Genomic DNA, 18,317 nt, shown 5'->3' on the forward strand with positions numbered 1-18,317 from the left:
GTCCAAAGTGTGAAGACTTCATAATACATGGACATCAGTTAGAATTCCCAGGAGGGCATCAACCTAGTAGTGGGGATATAATAATCTTAGACAACGGCTGGTCTGGACCCATTCTAATGAACTTATAAACAAGCCACGAAAGGAACAAACTGATTCCAAGTAACTGCATAACAGAAAAAAAAAAAAAGCTAAAAGTTCAACACTATTTAAAAGAATAAAAAGAAAATATCTAGCACTCCAAACTGTGAAAATCACATTTGGCATACAATCAAAAATCACGAGGCAAACAAAGAAGTAGAAAAATATGAACAATAACCAGAAAAAAACAACAGAAAGTCAGAAATGACAGAAATGATGCAAGTAGCCAATAAAGACATTAAAATACTGACTACAAATATACTCCATATGTTCAAGAAGGTAGAGGGGAACATGCATATCACGAAAAGATAAACAGAAGATATAAAATGAAACTTTAAGAGATAAAATCTCTAAAATAAAAAAGCACCAAAAGGGACTAATAATATATTAGATACAGCAGAAGAGAAGAAAAACTTAAAAAGACAGAAATAGAAATTATCCAAAATAAGTAGAGTTAAAAAAAAAAAATACTGAAAGAAAAACTCACAACTAAACCATGCTGGGTTCTGTGGGGGAGCATTGATCATTCTAAAATATGTATATTTGAAGTCCTAAAAGGGGTAGGGAGTCAGAGAAAGAAAAAAAATTAAAAAATAATGGCGAGAGGTCTTCCCTGGTGACTTAGTGGTAAACAACCCACCTGCCAATGCAGCAGGCTTACACTTGATCCCTGATCCAAGAGGATCCCACGTGCCACAGAGCAATAAAGCACCACAACTGTTGAGCCTGTGCTCTAGAGCCTGGGAGTCAAAGCTACTGAACCCACGTGCCCCAGAGCCTGCGCTCCGCAATAAGAGAAGCCACTGCAATGAGAGGCTCGCACGCTGCAACTAGACAGTAGGCCTTGCTCACCGCAACTACAGGAAAAGCTCATGCAGCAAAGACCCGGCACCGCGCCCCCCGCCCAAAAACAGGCTAGAATTGATGAAAACTGTGTACCATAGAGAAATAATTCTCCTTGGGTTTTTCACATTTTTTTCAGAGTTTAACTACTTTTGTAGACAGGGAGGCCTGGCGTGCTGCGATTCATGGGGTTGCAAAGGGTCAGACACGACTGAGCGACTGAACTGACTGACTGACTTTTGTTCTGAATTAACATTTGAAAGATGTCTGTATAGCAAACAGCCTTGGAAGATAGTGTCTCCTACTGGGAAAAAAAAAAAAAAGATAGGTTTGCTAACAGTCTTGGAAGACAGAAACAGTATTAATATCCCTCTAGAGCAAAGGGAAGGTAGCTTGTTTCCCACTGTAAAAGATTCCGGTTCCCTAAGCTCTGGATCCTTGCCTGTAACACTGCTCACTTGAATTGTTTAGGTGCTACATGGATCTCTTCACATTACCTTGTAGGAAATGGGACTGACAGAAATGATCATACTCTAGTTAATTTTGGTGTGAGAAATAAGGCACTCCTGAAAACTGAGGTAAGCTAACTTGTTAGCTTGCAAGTAGGGTAAAACCATAGACCCTTCTGAGTTTTTGAATATACCCAGGGATCCAGGCATCTCAGAATATCCCAGGAAGAACAATCATAAATGAAACCACATCAAGGAAGACCACACTCAAAACTGCTGAAAAACAGTAATAAAGAGAAAATATTAGATGCAGCCATAGAAAAAAGGACACATTATATTTGTTTGTTTTTCGGTCGTTAATTTGTGTCAGACCCTGCCACCCCATGGACAGCAGCACCTCAGGTTTCCCTGTCCTTTACCATCTCCCAGAGTTTGCTTGAATTCATGTCCACTGAATCAGTGATGCTATCTAACCATCTGATCATCTGCTGCCCTCTTCTCCTTTCGTTTTCAATCTTTCCCAGCATCAGGGTCTTTACCAGTGAGTCAGCTCTTTGCATCAGGTGGCCAAAGTATTGTAGCTTCAGCATCAGTCCTTCCAATGAATATTCAGGGTTGATCTCCTCTAGGATTAACTGGTTTGATCGCCTTGCTGTCCAAGGGACTCTCAATAGTCTTCTCCAGCACCACAATTCAAAAGCATCAATTCTTTGGCACTCAGCCTTCTTTGTGATCCAACTCTTGCAACCATACGTGACTACTGGAAAAACCATAGCTTTGACTATATATGGAGGGATAAAGGTAAGAGGGACTAAATATTTTCCATAAGAAACTGTACAAGCCAGAAGATAATAGAGTAACATCTTTAAAGTGCTAGAAGGGGTGGGGGGGGTGGTGCGGGGACTCTTAACCTAGAGCTCTAGTCCCAGGAAAAAATATCTTTTAAAAATAAATACTTACTTCCAACAAAAGTTGATGAACTCCACTGCCAACAGAAATGTCAACATGTGAAAGCTAATTGTGCTAAGATAAAGATATATATTGTATAGCATAGATCAATCACAATAAAAATAAAACAAAGAGGCATATATGATAATGATAAAGAAAAGGAGAATCAAAAATATTCGATTCAAATTAGGGCAGGAACACAGGATAAAAAGAACCAAAAATGATGGGACAAAACTTTTTTTTAATCACAAATTGGTTGATATATACCCATTATATGAATCATTATAATAAATTAAATGGTCTAAATTCTCTAATCAAAAGGCAGAGTTTGGATAAAAATAGTAGAAGCTTATTCTACTTTTAAGAAATCTATTTTAAATATAAAAATATAGATAAAGAAAAATATATAAAAACATATACCAAGAAACCACTTACATGGTTACATCAATGTCAGATAAAGTAGTTTTCAGCACAAGAAATACTCCCATGAACAAATATATGGCAATAAATTTGACAACTAGAAGAGTTAAATTCCTAGAAACATACAATCTACCAATACTGAATCATGAATAGAAGAGCTACTGCAAAAAATAATTAACAGAAATTTCAATTAGGGTAGGGAGAGCCAAAGAGAGAGCTTTTGTGCCCTGAAATGATATCAAAGCCCAAGAAGAAAAAGACTCCTTTCCTGGCAAGGATTCAGCCAATGAAAGGCCAGGGATTCTTTGTCACTATGTGTTGCCAAGCTGCTTCAGTCATGTCCGACTATTGGCGACCCCATAGACCATAGCCTTCCAGGCTCCCCTGTCCATAGGATTCTCCAGGCAAGAATACTGGAGTGGGTTGCCATTTCCGTCTCAAGGAGATCTTTCCAATCCAGGGATCAAACCCACATCTCTTGCACTTCTTTCATTGGCAGGCAGGTTCTTTACTGATAGTGCTATTTGGGAAGCCTATGTTTACAAAGGCCCTCCCAAATTCCTTTTCCTCCCTACAGAAGTATTTTCCTTCCCTTGGCAGGTGGGGACTTACACATGGCTCACCATAGTTGCAAACCCTGAATTACAATTCTCTACTGATCTCAAACAAACTCATCTCTGCTGGAAAAATATCTGGCAAACTATTTATTCTAGGTCAACATTTTGGTGGCCCATACAAGGGCCAGAGAAGACCCCCAACAGCTCTGGGGCTGATGAGAAGACAGAGGCAGTGCCCACAATTGATTCCACTATCGCTCACTGCCTTCTTGCTGATCTTGAGGTTTGAAGATATGTCTTCCTCCTGGATCTGAGTTCATGCCCTCTTAACATTTGAAGCTCTATTCAGGATTTCCAGGCTTTATTCAGGATCCATTTAAAGGTTTCCTCTTTCTGCTTAAGATCTTATTCTGCATGTGAGGACATGTGTGGCACTTCAATCTGATTTTGAGACCAGGAGGTTTCACTGAAGCTGGCTAAACTTTGGCCTGTTCCTTTAGGAATGGCCTAAATGGGGCCAGGCTTTCAGCATTCAATCTGTTCCTTTGGAAAGGCTATTCTCTTGAAACTGGCTTAAAAAAAAAAAAAAAACCTTTGGTCTGGCTCCTCTGGAACCAAGCTGTTTCCCTTGAATTGACTGGTATTCAGGCTTACAAGTTATTTGAATTGAGCCATTTGTGCTGTAAACAGTTTAAACTATTTGAAACTTCTCTACCCTCTAGGAAATGGAATTCCAGTTATCTATATTTTGAAATTGTCCCTCACCCCACTACACACACAGGGACTCTGGCCAATTTTATGTTTAAAAACCATGGTTCTTCCTCATGTGCATTTCTAACTAAATAGGTAAACTTCTGAAATCTCCAAACTGGACTACAATAATTCAAAAGTTTCCAGAACTGAGTGAATGTTTATTTCAGTTGCTCTCTTGAGGCTTCTAATTGTTAGCAGGAGTCTAAAATTGCCTCTCTGCAAAATAAAGATTTTTTAATATTGACTGAGGCAAACAAATGACTGAAGAAAGATAAAATGTCTCCTCAGGCTCTTCTTCCTTAGCTTCTTTGTCTCAGATCCTGCTCTGATGCCATCTTCTCTCTCTCCCTTGGCTCTTCGTGGCCAGACTCCACTTTGGGCACCATCTTCTTCCTTCCCTCCTATATTCCTTATGTCTCTACTATACCTTCAAATCCACCACATTCATCAAATCTCCCCTTTTCTCTGAAACTCTTCCCAGTCCTTTTTTCTCTGAACTTGTCAGAACCTGTCTGTTTAAAAATGAAGCTTTCTGAGAATCTAGAAGTTAAGCCTTTAATTTTTTCTAACCCCTGGACTAAAGCTGAACTGAGGGCCATAGACAAAGATTTTCCCAAAGGACCAAAGATCCTCACAGATTTCCTGAGAAATTTAATATAGTCATTAGAGTTTATCAAACTGGTTTCTCTGACTTATATTAGCTAGTTCATATGATTGTTGAGGAAGGCCAGGCTCAGCATTGTATAAAACTAACTGGGGAAGTTTGGAAAGGTCTCAAGAATTACAACTGAGAGCTCAGCCCTCTAACTCAGGATATAGTCAGGCTCAAGCAACTGCTAGGAAACCTCATCAAGCAATTCCTAGGGCTTTTCCAAAATCTCTTAACGAACAAAATTCAGGTGTGTATACAAAAATCTGATAATCAAGTTCTCATGATTATTACAATCAACTTCAGAATGTTTTTTAAAGAGAAGTCTGGTCTTCCTTCAGATGATAATTTCACCTGAGGAGATTCTAACTCAGTGTTTATTAATGTACTGAATTGGGAAGTTTCGCTTCTAACAAAAAGGACCAGGATACACTGAAAAACTATGTCCATTTCAGATTTAGTCAATCTGGCAAACCAACTCTCTCATACTCCAGATGAGTCACCCGGAAAGAAGCCTGCCAAAATTCTTAGTCTCCAACTCCGGAAAATGAAATGAAAACCCCTAAATGAAACCAAAACCACCTACTTTCTGCCATTATTGTAAAGAGCCAGGGCATTGAAAAATGAATTGTTACAAATTTAAGCACTTTAGGTGCCTTCAGACTCTAATCAGACTCTCCAACATTTTAATTCTCAATGTTGTGGCTCTAAGGAACAACAAGGGCTCTTCCCAATCCTCCTCTTTCCCTGGTTCGCAGAAACACTCCTCCAGATTGGGGGTGAACCTCTTCTAGTCCAAACTGACTAGAGCCATGCTCTTAGTGCTCAACCCACCACCAGAGAACAGTCCCTGCCTTAGGGTACTAAAACAGTTCGGACAGTAGGGATGTCTAATGAACATCAAGAAGTCCTGTCTCCAAGTCTATTCCCTCTTCCTTAGGTCCTTTGAGAGAGATACACATTCTTTTCTCCTTAGTTCTCCCATCTCTATCCATTTATCAGGCCAAGACTTCAAAGAGAAGGATCATGCCAGAATTTCTTTCTCCCAAAAGAGGGGAATAATTCTAGAAATTGAAAGCAGTCATCAAAGTATTCCACCAGGTGAATTAAATGACCCTGTGACATCTTTCACTTGTTCTACATCTGAACAAATAAATTTCTACTAGAATGAATTCTGGAAATACTGATCATTTATTTCTACTGAATCAGCTATCACTTTTCTTACAGGCAAAATCTCCAACTTACACTGGCAAATTTCACAGCACACCTTTTGTCAAAATTCAGGTAGACCCCTTAAGACCTCCTCCCAGAATTAATAAATGTCCTATATGAAGCCCTTCAAGACATAAATCCCATAATACTTTATAAGGCTCAAGGCCTCATCATCCCTTGGATTAACCTCTGCAACACTCATTTTATCACTTAGAAAACCTAAGGGGCAAGAGTAGAGGCTTGTCTAGGATTCCCTAGCAATAAATAACACTGTTATCCTTTGACACCATGTGGTACCTAACACTCATCCATTATTAACATCCATTCCCACTGAAAGAAAATTCTTTACTGTAACTGATTTATGCCTTAATAGGGAAAAGTCACCAAAGAAAAATTGCAGTTTCAAACCCAGGTTCAATACTTAGGGCATCTGATATGAGAACAATGCCACACCTAGATCAGATAGACTTCCTAGTGTCCTGAGTTTCCTAAAGTGTCAAACTGAGAACCAACTTGAGGATTCCTCAAGCTAGCTGGTTATTACCGAAACTGGATTCTAAATTTCTCTCTTATGGCCAAATCTCTATAAGTTTTACTCAGCAATAACAACCCCAACCCCATTTTATGGGAAGAACTGGAAGATACGGTCTTCAAGATCTTAAAGGAGAGTTTGAAGAAACCCACCTGTCCTTGGGCATCCCAATTATCAGATTCCCTTTTTCCTTTTTGTATATGAAAAGGCAACAAATGCCCTTGGGTCACTCACCCAAAAACAGAGGGACCACCATCAACCCACTAGGTATCATAGTCAGCAATGGACTCTGTGGCACAGGGACATCCCTTTCCCTTATTGCCACTATAGCCACTGCCCTTTTGATTCAAGCCACAAAAAATCATTGTGGGATCCCGTTTCACCATTTTTGTACTATAGAAAGTACATGCTATAGAAGCCCTCCTGAATTATCACCACACTCAACACTTCTCAGTCAGCTGCTTTTGTTAACTGATCCTCACATTTATGTTGTAATAACATTAACCTCGGATAAGACAATGATACCCCACTCCAGTACTCTTGCCTGGAAAATCCCATGGATGGAGGAGCCTGGTAGGCTGCAGTCCATGGGGTTGTGACGAGTCTGACACGACTGAGCGACTTCACTTTCACTTTTCACTTTCATGCATTGGAGGAGGAAATGGCAACCCATTCCAGTGTTCTTGCCTGGAGAATCCCAGGGACGGGGTGGGGGGGCCTGGTGGGCTGCCGTCTATGGGGTCGCACAGAGTCAGACACGACTGAAGTGACTTAGCAGCAGCAGCAGCAACCTTAACCTGGCTACTCTTCCCAGATGACACATGGTAAAGAAGCTGCCTGCCAGTGCAGGGGACACAAGAGAAATGGGTTCCATCACTGGGTCAGGAAGATTCCCCTGGAGTAGGAAATAGCAACCCACTCCAGTATTCTTGCCTGGAAAAGCCCACAGACAGAGGAGCCCGGTGGGCTACAGTCCACGGGATCACAAAGATTTGGACACAACTGAGCTACTGAGCACACCTACCCTTCTCCCCTCGGTCACCAACAAAATACCTCAGTACTGCTTAAAGCTGATGGTTCACCTTCTGACATCTGTCATCGTGGAGATCTACAGGAAATTCTACTATGTAACATTGTCTTTTCATTGTTCACTCTGGTTCTTCTTTAAAAGATGACAATGGCAAATAGTGTGCTAGGTATGCGGTTACAACTCCTTTTATATAGCTGTCAGCATCTTAACCTATGGCTACTTTGGCCCAACGGTCTGTATTATACACCCTTTCAAGGGCCTGCACTTTGGCCAAGAACAAAATTGCCAATATTAATACTGATAGTAGATGTGCTTTTGAATAGCTCATGATTTTGAAATGTTGTGGAAATAATGTGGCTTCCTCACTTCCACTGGAAACACAATTAGAAATGGCCCCTGTGCTTGGAAATTATTGAATGCAATACTTTCACCTGCCACTTTTATTATTAAAATTCCAGGGCATTCTAAACTTGACTCTATGAAAGCTAAGGTAAATCACCTTGCTGACATTTCTATAAGAAATACTGACCTTAAAGTAACCAACAGAAGCCAAACTTCTGTCATGGTCCAAAGGAATATTTCCCAAAATGATAATTTAGAAAATCTAGCCTAATAACTGGCCTCAGAAAAGGAAAAACAAGATGGGAACTTCAACAATTTTTTTTATAAAAGGGAAAAACTCTGGTTTGGGCTAAATAACAACCCAGTCCTACAAGAAACTCTGAAATTCCCACTCCTCACTACTATACATGCATTAAATCATTGATCTACTGACAAAATTAGAGGCTTCATGAATCAATATTGGTAAGAAAATATTAACAAGGCCACAGGAAATCCCTACCTTATTCATCCCACTTGTTCAGGGAAGCCTGTTCGTACTGCTCTCAGATATTTTTCTCCAATATTTGTATATTTTATTGTTTTTTAAACTTTCTACTTTTGGAGTATAGCTGATTGACAATGTTGTGATAGGTTCAGGTGCACAGCAAAGTGATCCAGCCATGTGGACTTAGCCTGCCAGGCTCGTCTGTCTATGGAATTCTCTAGGCAAGAATACCCTTCTCCAGGGGATCTTCCTGATCCAGGGACTGAACCCAGGTCTCCTGCATTGCAAGTGGATTCTTTATCATCCGAGCCACAGGGAAGCTCATACATGTATCCACTATCCCTTAAATTCCCCTTCCTTCCACACTGCCACATGACATAGAGCAGAGTTTCCTGCGCTATACGGTAGGTCTTATTGGTTGGTTAGCTCCCAGACATTTTATCCTGCCTCACAGACAATTCAAAGTCTGGCAAATGCATTTCATACAACTCTCTCCAACTAATAGATAAAAATATGTTTTAATCATGGTCTGTGTGTTTTTCCTCCAGACTGAAGTTTTCCTTCTCAGACAGGCTACTGCTTCCTCTGTCGCTAAAGTCTTTTGGAAAAGAACATCCCTAACCGGGGAACTTCTTTCCAACTTCATAATCATGTAGGAACCCATCTTATTGGCCAAGTGCTTCAAAAGTCTGCTTTGGGCCTGGTGTTACAACATTTTTACTATGATTACCATCTCCAATCCTCTGATTTAATTGAACACACTAATAGCATCATGAAGACTCAAATGGCAAAATCTGTAGATGTACTCCCAATACCTTGGTGAAAAGCAATACCATCGGTTCTTCTAATTCCCAGATACACCCTCTTTTGGAATTCATAAACTCTCACCCTTTGAGATGATCACAGGATGCCCAATGCACTTTTTGCTTCTTTTGACTCACAGCTAATAAAAAGAGAGATACTCCAATATTTAAAACTTCTAATTGCTTCTACTGAAACTAAGCATATTTTCACAGTGCACCCTCAGGAGAAAAAGACCTTAAAGCATCACATCCTGCAAACTGCAGATTTCATCTATTGGAAAAACACCTCCAGAAGAACTCTCTTCAAACTCAGTAGAAAGGACCCTATCAAGAATTGCTAACCAAATCTTGTGCCATCAAAAATTCCAAGGAACAGACTCCTGGATTAATATGACATACTCAGAGAAAGCTCCGAAGCCTGACTAGACCTGCATATCATTTGGTAACACAAAGTAAAGCTTTCCTGGATTTGAAGCAGGCAACATCTGATGAGACAGCTTTCTCAAGGTTCCCAGATCATGTCTGTGGGAAGTTTACCACCAAAACTTTGATGATGTCAAAACACTTGAGATGCTCCCCAATTCAGTGATAACACATGAACTTTAAGAAGTGTCTGAGAGTTCTCCCTCCTGACCCTCCTTGTTACTTGAATGTAACATTTATTTGTTTCCAATCTATGTACTTTCCTTCGAACATGAGACACTATACCCAAGGTCCTTCCTGACCCTGAGGGAAGAAAGGCAGCTAAAACTAGAACTGACTCTTGACCAGCAATACTTTCAGAGAAAGAACTTGATCAAGAGAGGAAAATGTACAAAGTTAATTAAAAGAAAGCTCAGTTAAGCAGAGTTGGGAGACCTGAACGGAGAACTCTGTACCCTATGACTATAGCAGAGCCCTACAGGAAGATGAAAGACTTCTCTTCTTTCCTGGCAAGGACTCAGACAATAAAGAGCCATGGATTCTGCTTACTACAGTCCTTCTGTCTTCCTTTTATCCCTTATAAAAGTATTCCACTTCTCTTGTTGTATATAGACTTTCAAAGTGGCTTACCAAAGTTACAGACCTCTAATTGCAATTCTCTATTGGATCCTGAAAAAAAAAAATCTTTTCTGGAGAAATAATTGGCAATCTATTTGCTTCAGGTCAACACTAGTAAGGAGATTGAATCTGTAATCAGAAACTTTCCAGCAAACAAAAATCTAGGACCAGATGGCTTCACAGGAAAAGTCTACCAAAAGTTTTTTAAAAACTAACATCAATCCTCCTTAAACTTTTCCCCAAAAATAATACATGAGGAGGAAACACTTCCAAACACATTCCATGAGGCCAGAATTACCCTGATACCAAAACCAGACAAGGACACCATAAGAAAATAAAAGTACAGGCCAATATCCCCAATGAACATAGATGCAAAAATTCTCAAAAAATATTAGAAACCAAATTCAACAATACATTAAAAGGATCATACATTATTATCAACCGGGATTTATTTCAGGGCTCATTCCAAGGATGGTTCAATATCTGCAAAGCAAACAATCTGATATACCACATTAACAATATGAAGGGAAAAAAATCATACAATCATCTCAACAGATCCAGAAAAAGCATGTGACAAAACCCAATATCCGTTTATAAGACCTTTCAACAAAGTGTGTATGTAGGAAACATACCTCCACATAATAAAGGCCATATATGACAAGCTTATAGTTAATATTATACCCAATGATGAAAAGATGAAAGTTGTTCTCTGAGATCAGAAACAAGACAAGGATGTTCACTCTCACAAATTTTATTCAACATAGTAATGGAAGTCCTAGCTGGCACAATTAAGCAAGCCAAAGAAATAAAGGCATCCCAACTGGAAAGAAAGAAGTAAAACCATCACTGTCTACAGATGATATGATACTACATATAGAAAATCCTACCACCAAAAAGATATTAAAACTAATAAACAAATTAAAGTTGCAGAATACAAAAAAATCTGTTGCATTTTTTACACTGATAAACTATCAGAAAGAGAAATCAAGAAAATAATCTCATGTATAATTTCGTCAAGAAAAATAAAGTACCTAGGAATAAATTTAACCAAGAAAGTTTAAGATGTATACACTAAAAGACTCTATGAAAGCAAATAAAGAAGACACAAATGAATGGAAAATATTCCAAGCTCAAGGGTTAAAGAAATAATTTTTTAAATTAATTTATTTTAATTGGGGGCTAATTACTTTACAATATTGTGGTGGTTTTTGCCATACATTGACATGAATCAGCCATGGGTGTACATGTGTCCCCCATCCTGAGCCCCTCTCCCACCTCCCTCCCCATCCCATCCCTCTGGGTGGTCCCAGTGCACTGGCTTTGAGTTCCCTGTTTCATGCATTGCACTTGGACTGGTGATCTATTTCACATATGGTAATATACATGTTTTTCCAGTGGTTTTCCTAGTTGTAATGTATGGATGTGAGAGTTGGACTGTGAAGAAAACTGAGCACCAAAAAATTGATGCTTTTCAACTGTGGTGTTGAAGAAGACTCTTGAGAGTCCCTTGGACTGCAAGGAGATCCAACCAATCCATTCTGAAGGAGATCAGCCCTGGGACTTCTTTGGAAGGAATGATGCTAAAGCTGAAACTCCAGTACTTTGGCCACCTCATGCGAAGAGTTGACTCATTGGAAAAGACTCTGATGCTGGGAGGGATTGGGGGCAGGAGGAGAAGGGGACAACAGAGGATGAGATGGCTGGATGGCATCACTGACTCAATGGATGTGAGTCTGAGTGAACTCCAGGAGTTGGTGATGGACAGGGAGGCCTGGCATGCTGCAATTCATGGAGTCGCAAAGAGTCATACATGACTGAGCGACTGAACTGAACTGAATATACATGTTTCAACGCTATTCTCTCAGATCATCCCACCTTTGCCTTCTCCCACAGGGTCCAAAAGTCTGTTCTTTATATCTGTGTCTCTTTTGCTATCTCTCATATAGGGTCATCATTACCACTTTCTAAATTCCATATATATGCATTAGTATAACGTACTGATGTTTTTCTTTCTGACTTACTTCACTCTGTATAATAGGCTCCAGTTTCATCCACCTCATTAGAACTGATTCAAATGTGAAGAACTAATTCTTTAAAAGTCCATACTACAAAAAGCCATCTACAAATTAAATGTAATCCCTATCAAAATGCCAGTGGTATTTTTCACAGAAATAGAATAAACAATCTTAAAATTTATGTGGAACAACAGAAGACCCTGAATAACCAAAGCAATCTTGAGAAAGAACAAAGCTAGAAATAAACCCACACATATAAACTCACACAAAATTTATGACAGAGGAGTCAAGGATATGCAATCTGGAGAAGCCAGTCTTTTCAATTAATGGTATTGGGAAAACCAGACAGCCATATGTGAGAGGATGAAACTGGAATGGTATCTTACACCATAAATAAAAATTAACTCAAAATGGATTAAGCAATTAACATAGGACATCATACTATAAAATTTCTAAAAAAAAAAAAAAAACAGAAAATAAGCTCCTTAACACAGGTCTTAACAATGATTTTTTAGATTTGACACCAAAAGCAAAGGCAATAAAAGTAGAAATAAACAGGTAAGATGATATAAAACTAAAAAGGTTTTGCATAGAAAAGAAAACCATCAACAAGTAAAAATGAAACCTACTGAAAGGGAAAAAATATTAGGAAATCATATATCTGATTAAGGGCTAACATTCAAAATACATAACTCAACAATTCAACAGCAAAACAATTTAGTTGAAAAATGGGCAGAGGATCTAAACTGACATTTTTTTCAAAGAAGACAGACAAATGACCAACAGACACATGAAAACATCCTCAACATCACTAATCATGAGGGAAACACAAATCAAAACCCCAACAAGATATTACCTTCCACCTGTCAGAATGCGTATTATCAGAAAGACAAGAAATAACAAGTCTTGATGAGGATGTGGAGAAAAAGGAACTCTATTTTTCCCACCTTTTTAGTGGGAATTGGGGGCAGGAGGAAAAGGGGACGACAGAGGATGAGATGGCTGGATGGCATCACCGACTCGATGGACGTGAGTCTGAGTGAACTCCGGGAGATGGTGATGGACAGGGAGGCCTGGCGTGCTGCGATTCATGGGGTCGCAAAGAGTCGGACACGACTGAGCGACTGAACTGAACTGAACTGAAACTGGTGTAACCACTGTGGTAAACAATATGGAGATTCCTCAAAAAAAACTAAAAATAGAATCATCATATGACTCAGCAATTCCACAAATACCACTTCTGGGTATTTGTCCAAAGAAAATGAAAACACTAATTTAAACAGATAACACACTCATGCTCACTGAAGCACTGTTTATTTACAATGGCCAAGACACGGAAATAGCCAAGTGTTCGCTGATAGTCAAATGGATAAAGAAAATGTGGTATATACATACAAAGAGATATTGTTCATTCATAAAAAAAGAAGAAAATCTTATCATTTATTACAATATGGATGGATCTTAATGGCCTTATGTTCAATGAAATAAGACAGAAAAAGACAAACACTGCATGATATCACTTATATGTGGAATTTTTTAAAAAGCTGAACTCAGAACAAATTAGTAGATGCCAGAGGTTGTGGGGGTGCAAATAGGTGAAGGGGGTCAAAAGGTATAAGTTTCCAGCAATAAAATACATAAGTCATGGGGATGTGATATATAGCATGGCGACAAGTTAATAATACTGCATTGTGTAGCTGCTGCTGCTGCTAAGTCTCTTCAATTGTGTCCAACTCTGTGCGACCCCATAGATGGCAGCCCACCAGGCTCCCCCTGTCCCTGGGATTCTCCAGACAAGAACACTGGAGTGGGTTGCCATTTCCTTCTCCAATGCATGAAAGTGAAAAGTGAAAGTGGTGTTGCTCAGTCATGTCCAACTCTTCATGACCCCATGGACTGCAGCCTACCAGGCTCCTCCGTCCATGGGATTTTCCAGGCAAGAGTACTGGAGTGGGGTGCCATTGCCTTCTCTGGCATTGTATAGCTGTAAGAAAGTGAAAGTGAAGTCACTCAGTCGTGTCAGACTCTTTGCGACCCCGTGGACTGTAGCCCGCCAGGCTCCTCTGTCCATGGGATTCTCCAGGCAAGAATACTGGAGTGGGTTGCCATTTCCATCTCTAGGGGATCTTCCCAACCCAGGGATCGAATTCAGGTCTCCTGCATTGCAGGCAGATGCTTTATCCTCTGAGCCACCAGGGAAGCCCATTGTATAGCTGAAAGTTGCTAAAAGAATATATCTTAAAAGTTTTAATCACAAGAAAAACTTTGTAACTATGTATAATGACAGATATTAACTAGATTATTGTGATCATTTTGTGATCTATATAAATATTGAATGACTATACTGTATACTTTAGGCTAATATAATGTTATATCATGAGTTTGAGTAAACTCTGGGAGTTGGTGACGGACAGGGAGGCCTGGCATGCTGCAGTCCATGGGGTGGCAAAGAGTTGGACATGACTGAGAGACTGAACTGAACTGATACTTAAATTTAAACATAAGCAGATAAGTAAAAGGAAAAAACTTACCTCTGATAAAGGGCTTGTATCTAGAATATGTTTTTAAGCATTTCAATTCAATAACAGACTCAAACACTGATAAAAATCAGCAAAAGATTTTAGCAGACACTTTGTCAAGTAGATATGTAAGTGGAATATAAGACATCCAACATAATTATTCAACAGAAAAAGACAAATTATATCTACAATGAGAAGTAAACTATATACTCACTAGAATGACTAAAGTTAAAAAGACTGATCATGCCAACACTTGGAAAAGAGTTTGTTTCTTATAAAGTTATATCTATACTAACCATAAAACTCAGCAATCCCACTAAAGTATTTATCCAATAAAAATGAAAATATGTTAATGCTACACACTTACATGGGTTGTTTTAAAGAACTTATAACCTCTCACTTCCTTTTAATATAAAAGATAAAAGGATCTTTAGATATACATACTGAAATGCTTTAAAATGAAATTAACTTATGTCTGGTACATACTTCAAAATAACTCCAGATTAGGACCTATTAAGACAAAATCACCCATGGGTTTAGTATTGTTTTAATTGGATGAGATTTATCAATACATGGAGGTTCAATACACCCTGCTTTCTACATCTGTATGTTTTCCGAAAAGAAAATTAAGAGTCTGGGGGAGATTTCTAAATTACTTCTTCTTTAATGTGGAAATCAAAATAATGCCACTTAAGGTGTCCTTTACCTTTGAGGAGTAAGTGCCAAAGACTATAAATGTTGAAGGAGTATTACTGTGAGTTTGTGACAGTTGAATTCCCTGCCTCAACATCTTGAAATAAAAGGGTATACTCAATAGGGTTAGCTGAGGCTTAAAGATTTGAGAAATTATATCCATTTAACATCTACTTCCTATCTTTACTCTAAAATCAGGACAGCCACATTTAGTGGAGAAAATACTTTTAATGTTAAGGCAGGTATGATTCTTTAACAGAATAACAACACATGCTCTGTGGACAGACTCACATAAACTAACTCTACTTTGTATTAACTATTTCACCAGAGAGTAGAAGTCCAATTTAGTATATACAAGATTCAAATCCGAGAGACACTAGCTCAAAAGGATGCAGAAGACATAATTGCAATCCTACCAAAATGGGCAGGGGCGGCTACAAAGTTCATCCAAAGCAGCTCTTATCATCCAATACGGAGTTTCAAATCACCAGCGTCAAGAACGCAGAATCATTAAGCTGGTGCCCCATTCTGTATGCTGATTACCAGGAAACCCAGAAGTCACTTCCAGCAGAATCTCAACTAAAATTGACAAAAGTCAAGTGCAGGTGGCAGCAGGCATATATTCATGCTCTGGAAAATGAAGACTGGGTATTCAAGGGCCTTGAATGCCACGATGAAGAGTCTAGAACTAACTCTAAAATAACATTGATAACTAATGATAATCCTTATTTAAATTCCACAAAGATTTGGATGTAATAATCACTCCCTCCTTTTTTATTGTTAAATGTATAAAAACACATTTAAAACTTACACAGGCTCTGGCAGGTACTCCTCCAAATGTCCATGATGGTAGACATTCGTATGTCATTAACTCTTCTGTAGTGCTATAGTACATAGAACATGCCTCAATAAATAATGGGTTTTGCACTGAATGATGGGGAAAAAATGGTACTAGTTTTTCCCCTTTAGTTCAGTTCAGTTCAGTCGCTCAGTCGTGTCCGACTCTTTGTGACCTCGTGAATCACAGAACGCCAGGCCTCCCTGTCCATCACCAACTCCTGGAGTTCCCTCAGACTCACGTCCATCGAGTCAGTGATGCCATCCAGCCATCTCATCCTCTGTCGTCCCCTTCTCCTCCTGCCCCCAATCCCTCCCAGCATCAGAGACTTTTCCAATGAGTCAACTCTTCGCATAAGGTGGCCCAAGTACTGGAGTTTCAGCTTTAGCATCATTCCTTCCAAAGAAATCCCAGGGCTGATCTCCTTCAGAATGGACTGGTTGGATCTCCTTGCAGTCCAAGGGACTCTCAAGAGTCTTCTCCAACACCACAGTTCAAAAGCATCAATTCTTCAGCGCTCAGTCTTCTTCACAGTCCAACTCTCACATCCATACATGACCACAGGATAAACCATAGCCTTGACTAGACGGGCCTTGGTTGGCAAAGTAATGTCTCTGCTTTTCAATATGCTATCTAGGTTGGTCATAACTTTCCTTCCAAGGAGTAAGCATCTTTTAATTTCATGGCTGCAGTCACCATCTGCAGCGATTGTGGAGCCCCAAAAAATAAAGTCTGACACTGTTTCCACTGTTTCCCCATCTATTTCCCATGAAGTGATGGGACTGGATGCCATGATCTTCGTTTTCTGAATGTTGAGCTTTAAGCCAACTTTTTTATCTCCTCTTTCACTTTCATCAAGAGGCTTTTGAGTTCCTCTTCACTGTCTGCCATAAGGGTGGTGTCATCTGCATATCTGAGGTGATTGATATTTCTCCCGGCAATCTTGATTCCAGCTTGTGCTTCTTCCAGTCCAGCGTTTCTCATGATGTACTCTGCATATAAGTTAAATAAGCAGGATGACAATATACAGCCTTGACGAACTCCTTTTCCTATTTGGAACCAGTCTGTTGTTCCATGTCCAGTTCTAACTGTTGCTTCCTGAGCTGCATACAAATTTCTCAAGAGGCAGGTCAGGTAGTCTGGTATTCCCATCTCTTTCAGAATTTTCAAGAGATTGTATTGTCCAAGTCAAAGTTGCTCTGAAAAGTAAAGACTGGGTTAGGATCTAAAATTTCTTTATAATTTACAAAATGAATTCTTTACCAGCTGAGCCACAAGGGAAGCCTAAGCATACTGGAGTGGGTAGCCTATCCTTTCTCCAACAGATCTTCCTGACCCAGGAATTGAACCAGGATCTTCTGCATTGCAGATGGATTTCTTACCACCTGAGGTATCAGGGAAGTCCATAATTTATAAAATGAATAGTCAGTATTTAAAATGCAGTATTTCACTGCATAATGAGTCATGAAATTATGAGGACTGATTACCCAGTTAATTGATTCATTATCTAGACTCTATCCCCTTATTTTTCTGGCTCTTTTATTATCCACCTCTATCTTTAATAGGGGGCTTCCCTGGTGGTTCAGATAGTAAAGAATCCACCTGCAATGCCAGAGACCTGGATTTGATCCCTGGGTTGGGAAGATGTCCTGGAGGAGGGTATGGTAACCCACTCCAGTATACTTGCCTGAAGAATCCCCATGGACAGAGGAACCTGGCGGGCTACAATCTGTGGGATTGCAAAGAGTCAGATAAAACCGAGCGATGAAGCACAGCACATATCTTTAACAGAGAATGAACAAAGAAATGAAGAAATGAGACACAGCTTTCAGCATCTAAAAGTCACAGGTGAATGCTGGAAGATACAGGCTTATGGGCTCCATTGAGAACTAAGAATTTCCTGTCTTTGGATTTGTTTCTCATGTTTCCCCGACCCCATTATAATACACAATTGAGAGCTGCTTGTATAAAAGAGAAAAATTAGCCAAAAATATATCTGAGACAACAGAAGATACAATATTTTAAAATTACACTTTAGTTTTTAAATCCCT

This window comes from Bos mutus, chromosome 21 (assembly GCF_027580195.1).
Source record: "Bos mutus isolate GX-2022 chromosome 21, NWIPB_WYAK_1.1, whole genome shotgun sequence".
Taxonomy (NCBI): Eukaryota; Metazoa; Chordata; class Mammalia; order Artiodactyla; family Bovidae; genus Bos; species Bos mutus.